The sequence below is a fragment of the Delphinus delphis genome, chromosome 8, assembly GCF_949987515.2.
Source record: "Delphinus delphis chromosome 8, mDelDel1.2, whole genome shotgun sequence".
Lineage (NCBI taxonomy): Eukaryota > Metazoa > Chordata > Mammalia > Artiodactyla > Delphinidae > Delphinus > Delphinus delphis.
In genome coordinates, this window is record NC_082690.1 from 54,713,769 (window position 1) to 54,719,768 (window position 6,000).

Sequence of the window (6,000 nt, forward strand, 5' to 3'; positions counted from 1 at the left end):
CACTGTCAGCAGCGACCTGGGGGGAACGATCACCTCCAGCCACAAAACACACAACCGAGCCTATGCTCCCCTAGGGTTAGAGAAACCATTTGTGACATCAGTTAATTTGATTTGGCTTTTAAGTCTTGATACTGTATTTTGTGGAGTAAGAATCACAAACATTCACAGGCCCAAAACCTGGATGCACTAATAGTTTCCAAGGCTATTAGGGATCATGCCTGCAGTGATTTTTGAGGAGCCAGTCAGAATTGTGATGTTAACATGATGGCTGGGCATCAAAAATAACAGTGATAGAAAGAATACTGAATGAGAGAAGCCCCAGGTTCTGGTCCCAATGCCACCATTGGCTTAACTGTGGAGCATTAGGCAAGTAAGATCATCCTTGTGGCCTCCAGTTACTTCATCTGCAGAGCTATCGCTTTGAAGTAGATGAACTCTAAGGATCCTTCTATCTCTTAATCTTCTAGGAATTTGTGATGGACATAGTCACTAATAATAATTGATTTAAAGTGTGACCTTTAGATTTTATTTTAGTACATACTAGGTCTCTGAAAACTTACAATGAGGTCAATCGCTGAAAGTTTAACAATAGACTTAAGTGTGTTCAATGTGTGTGTATGTGAGGTGGAAAAGGCTCCTTCTCAAGGAGTCAAACATACATTCTTCCTTATCTGAGTCTCCAGCAGTGTATTTCCGAACCTTCATACTTATTTGTTCATTCTTTTCTTTCACAGTTGATCACATAATGAGTATCTGGTTGAAGCCAGACACTTGCCACTTCAAACGGCCTAGTCATTTACACCTTTGGCTCAATACTTACATTTTACCAATAAGTAAACAAAAAACAAGCACTAATGTCAGACAAGGATGATGAAAATGCCAAAACTAAACCATTGCTTGCAGGCAGCATCAACAGAAGAAAACCTTTTAAATGTTGGCTTGTCAGCTGATATATGAATATCCAGATTCTACATAGAAACAGCGTTGTATAATTCTATGTATAATGAACAAAATGTGGATTTAATAGTTAAGGATGGTCTGTTCTATAATACCATAGGGCTTAATTTGTGAGTTAAAAGGGGATTTGAGGGTATTAATTTTCACTTGAGTAACCAGTTTCCAATGAGGGAAAAATCAGATTCTGCTTTCCCAAGGTTTCCAAACATTACCTCAAAATAGTAACCCAAGTAAGAGTGTATTCTAAAACTTAGAAATGTTTTTTTCCATCATTAGTTCCCATTCTCATTTCAAATTTTGAAGAAGGTGGAGAAAAATAGTTACTTTCCATCTGGCTGTCCGCTTGCCTGCGTAAGTTGTGCTATCGTGGGTTTGTGGGGTTTTTTTGACAGGGGGGTTGGGGGGGGATTAGGAGGGTCTGACAAGAACTTAATTGTGTGAGTGATCCATTCCAGATCTAGACATAGCTCTCCTACCCTCTGACCCAGCCCAGAGACTCTTAACTCTCACAGAACGGCAAAGGAATGGTTTGACCTTTTGTCCCTCCCAAACAGAATCTGCTAGAAGCACCCCTCTACAGTGTTATACATTCATATTCTCTATAAATTGAATCTAGACATTTCACGCAGGACTGAACAGGCATTGAAGATGCAACTGGTGAGATGGATTAACTCTACCCTTCTTTAAACCTCTTCAGGTAATTATAGATGAGAGATGCTTACTTGGATTGTTATTTTATTCATATATTTATTTGAGTAAGTGGTGAGGCAAGAACATAAAAATGCAGAGTTGAAAGACAGATTGGCCTGGATTGAATTGATAAGAAATGTCTGGGGCGTTTTGGCTTCTGATCAATATTTGTATTCAGTCTGCAATCTAAAGTATGTATAATAAAAAGAAAACAGGTGGGAGTAATATCTGACAGTAGTTCTTCCCAGCTTCAATTCCAATGAAAAGATGGCAAAAGCATTAAGGAAAGAGTGGAAAGCCACCTTAATCACCCTACACCAAAATACTTCAGTAGGATTTCTATAAGACAGGTCTTATTAGATCATGGTTAGCACCCCTCCAGAAACTTAGACATTCCACCATTGTCAGGAGCCCTGGATTGCCCCTTGGATCAGCTAACACTCCAGCTGGCTCTTGTGCAGTTTGCTTTGGAATCCAGTGGATTTACAGCCATTATTAGTACACTGTGTGGTAGTTTCTGGGGGACCTTTGTAAAGAAATCAGGAGTTGAGATGGTTCGTAAGCTGCCATTCAGGCAGCTAATCACTGAATTAACATAGTTTATGACTTTTCAATATCCTTCTGCTACATCTTTACTGTTCATAATTGTTATTAATAATATGACTATCATTTGGACATTGCTTTACAGTTTACAGTATTTTTTAACATGTCCACAATATATTGTGGACCTTGTTCCTTTGTAGCTTACTGTGCCTGAAATTTGTTTGGTTAAATTAGTTTATTTGTTATGGAGATTGGTTATTAGGAATTCCTAATAATGAGGGGGAGTAAGACTACAAATAAAGTTCACCACTCTCAGCCTCCAGAGAAACTGAAAGCACTGAACTTCTTACAGTAATCAAAGAATCTTGCCTTTTAAGCCCCAGTGCAAAACACACTTTGGCCTCTGATTTCCTTGTTCTGTACAGGGAGAAGAAATTTAAGAATGTGATGGAAAATGATGGTTGAGCCCAAATACATTCTAGTAAAGAGAAACATTGAAAATGGAATACAGAGTCCCAGACCCAGCAGTGTACTTAAGCTCACTGTGCAGTTTTTTAAATGAGTCTGTGTTCACATTTGTCCTACTTTCCTCTTAGGATCATCCTAGAATATACATAGAAAGGTAGATGAAAGAACTTTGATAGGAATTATTAATAGCCTTCCCAAAGTGATTTCAAGATGATACTCTGAAAATAGAAACTTGGTGGGCCCGTGCAGCAAAGGTTTTTTTCGTGCTACAAATACACATGTACACAGAACTGTATTTTGCAGAACCTGGCTTCTGCCACATGCAGAACCTTCTCTGCACACTGGCTCAACAAGAACTGCTGGTTTGCTGTTTTCCAATGATCCTAGATTTGAAAAATCTCTTAGAGATCATATCCCTTCCCCTGTATATGATGTATAAATTACCCTCCTCTGTGTTTTTCCCAGTTCCTACTAATTTACCCACTGAACCTTCAGTGAATTAAGAACTGTCTGTCTTAAGAGGTAACTTTTTTTTAATACTTGGAGAACTCTGATTGTGACCTGATAGTAACAGAACCGGCCTCTCCATGGCATGCAAATATAATAAATTAGAAACAGCCACATACTTTCTTCTCCAGAATAGAATTTCTGTAGCTGCTCACTTGGGACAGTCTGTCCTTCCCTGAAGAGCTGCACCCCACTAGGGTGTTCGCCAGGCAGAGTATCCTTAAGGTGGGCCTTTCTCTTAGTAGAGTAATGCTTCTTTTCACTGTCCACTCAGCTGCTACCCAAGTACCCTGTGATACCAGTCTTGACGTTAGAAGAGCTTAAAGTCTCCAGTGCCTCCTCCCTGTCTGTCTTACAGCCTATAGTAATTGTTCCTCCTCCTGTATCTGTAATACTGCTGAAAGATCTCAGAGTTTCAGAACGTTCAGGGCAGTACCAACCCCCTTTATTTGGGGATTGCAGAAATGGACTTGGATCATATATAGATTTGTTGTTGAAGAACAGTAAGTTCCTTTACTGAAGATTTCTACTGATACTACATTTTCTTTGCATTGCCCCAAAAGGCAGAAACGGATTCCTTATACAGTTAGGATACGGCTGGCCAACGATCTCTTTAAATGTAATTTCCATCTTCTGCCTTCTGTGTTACAGGTTTTTGCATCAGGAAACTGTCGGGTCAGATTCCTGCCAGAAAATGTGCTGGATGTTTCGTGTCTTGGAAGGGGTATTAGACGTAGAGGGAGAAGACTCTGGTTTATGTCTGACGCTCTACTTACCAGCTGTGGAACCTTGAGCAAGTTATTTTATCTCTGAGTTTGTATACTTATCTGCAAAATGAGGATAATATTTAACTTACAGAGTGTTGTGAGAAACGGCGAAGACTGTGTGAAAGGGTTTCATAAGTTGACAACACTACACAAATGTAAGGTCTCCTAAGGGAATCCTTTTCAAAACTCAAAAAAAAAAATCTGTATGAAGTAAGATATTTATTACATGTTGAATGAAATATTTTATAGCCATAAAAATTATAAGAGAAAATGTGTTGAAAATTTTTTAAGTTGTACTTTGCAGTTACAACAGTGTAAAAGCTGTGCACGTGGACTAGAAGCATATGGGAAAAAATGGAATCAGCTGTTTCAGGACAGTGGAATTGAGCGACTTTTCTTTAAAAATCTCTTTGGCCTATTCAGTTCAGTTCAGTAGACGCACTGTGCCAGGTTAAGTGCTCGATTCTGTGAACACAGAGAAAAATAGGATATGCTCCCACGTCTCAGGGACTCCCATTTTGTATAATCTTTGTTAAAGTTTATTATGCATAAGAATCACCTGGGGAGCTTATTAAAAGTTCAGATTATCCTGATACCACCCTAGAAAGTCTGTTCCACCCTAAAAGGTCTAGGATGTAACCGCACACAGTTAGCATTCTTCAAACAGTCACCCTGAGTGATTCTAATATAGGTGGTTTAACTTCACACTGTGAGAAACCTTCAGTGAGGTTTTAATGTTTTTACTGTAAAAAGTAATAATTAGATCTGCTCATTGAAGAATTTGATTGTTCTGTCCGGACCTTTTTTTTTAATATATATATTTTTTAAAATTTTATTTTTTTGGCCGCATTGGGTCTTCTTTGCAGCGCAATGGCTTTCTCTAATTGCAGTGAGGAGGGGCTACTCTTCGTTGCAGTGTGTGGGCTTCTCATTGCGGTGGCTTCTCTTGTTGTGGATCCCGGGCTCTAGGCGCGCGGGCTTCAGTAGTTGTGGCACGTGGGCCCTAGAGCGCGCGGGCTTCAGTAGTTGCGGCACATGGGCTCTCAGGTGCATGGGCTTCAGTAGTTGTGGCACACAGGCTTAGTAGCCGTGGCGCATGGGCTTAGTTGCTCTGCGGCATGTGGGCTCTTCCCGGACCAGGAACCCATGTCCCCTGCATTGGCAGGCGGATTCTTAACCACTGTGCCACCAGGGAAGTCCCCTGTGTGGACCTTTGAGCTGGCTTCTGTGCCTCTATATCAAGGATGGGAAAGCCAGCCTGCAGAGTGGTGTTGCTCTGGAACTCATGTGGCATAGATCCTGCCACATCTCTCGACCTTTATCTCTGCCTCACTTCCTTTCTCTTCCACTACCTCTCCCATGTTTTTTCTCTGTGCATGTTTTTCTCTCCCACTCTGATTCCTCCTATGCCTGCAATACAGCAACATCCAGGTGCTTCCCCTTCCTTTCTCCACCCCTTCCCCCAACCAGATATGTCAACTTTATTGAAAAGAAACCCAACCTACTTCTAGTTTACTAACTTGTGCAGGAAGGCTCTTGTATCTAGTTAATGTTTCTCAGAAAACTTAGGAGTGGGCTATTCATGGATCAACAACCACAAAGATACCATATGTGGACCTTTTGTGTCTTTATTTTGACTGTCATTTCACTCTTGATTAACTTTTTTCTAGTGGGTTAGCAGCCTTCAACAGAGTCCTGTCCTCATCAGGCTGGAGTGTGCCCTGCATCCTGACAGAGCACTGCTTGTCTCCACATGCCTATGAACAGACTTGGGTGGCTTTCTCAGGCTACACACCTGTCACCTCTTAGTCACCTAGAATCAAAATATTAACAGCTCTGATCACACTGTCTGAGGCCATGAGGCTTTATTTCAAGAATGGTGACACTCCAAAATGCAGCTAGGATTTCTACCTTTTCATGTGTTTATATTACTAGTGTTAGTGTTTATATGACTTGCACCTCTAGATACCAAGGGTTGGTCAGTGGCTTCCAGACTCCCTCCCTCCATTATGCTCCCTCAGAACCATATGAAAATACTGGTCCTCTTATGTTGTCATTTGTCTTCTCT

The 6,000-nt window shown here is 40.7% G+C and overlaps 1 protein-coding gene across 2 annotated transcripts in view; it reads left to right on the forward strand.

The window, feature by feature from the left end:
- Window positions 1–5,239, forward strand: part of NARS2 (asparaginyl-tRNA synthetase 2, mitochondrial) — a 143,190-nt gene extending 137,951 nt beyond the window's left edge. Inside the window, exons 15-16 of one of the 2 annotated variants that reach the window (XR_009520383.1) lie at window positions 1,587–1,654; window positions 3,817–5,239. The gene's annotated coding sequence lies outside the window, so the exon portion shown is untranslated. Of the gene's footprint in view, window positions 1–1,573; window positions 1,655–3,816 lie in introns of those variants that run through there. The other variant, XR_009520384.1, reaches the window with a different exon arrangement.
- Window positions 5,240–6,000: the final 761 nt, after the last annotated feature.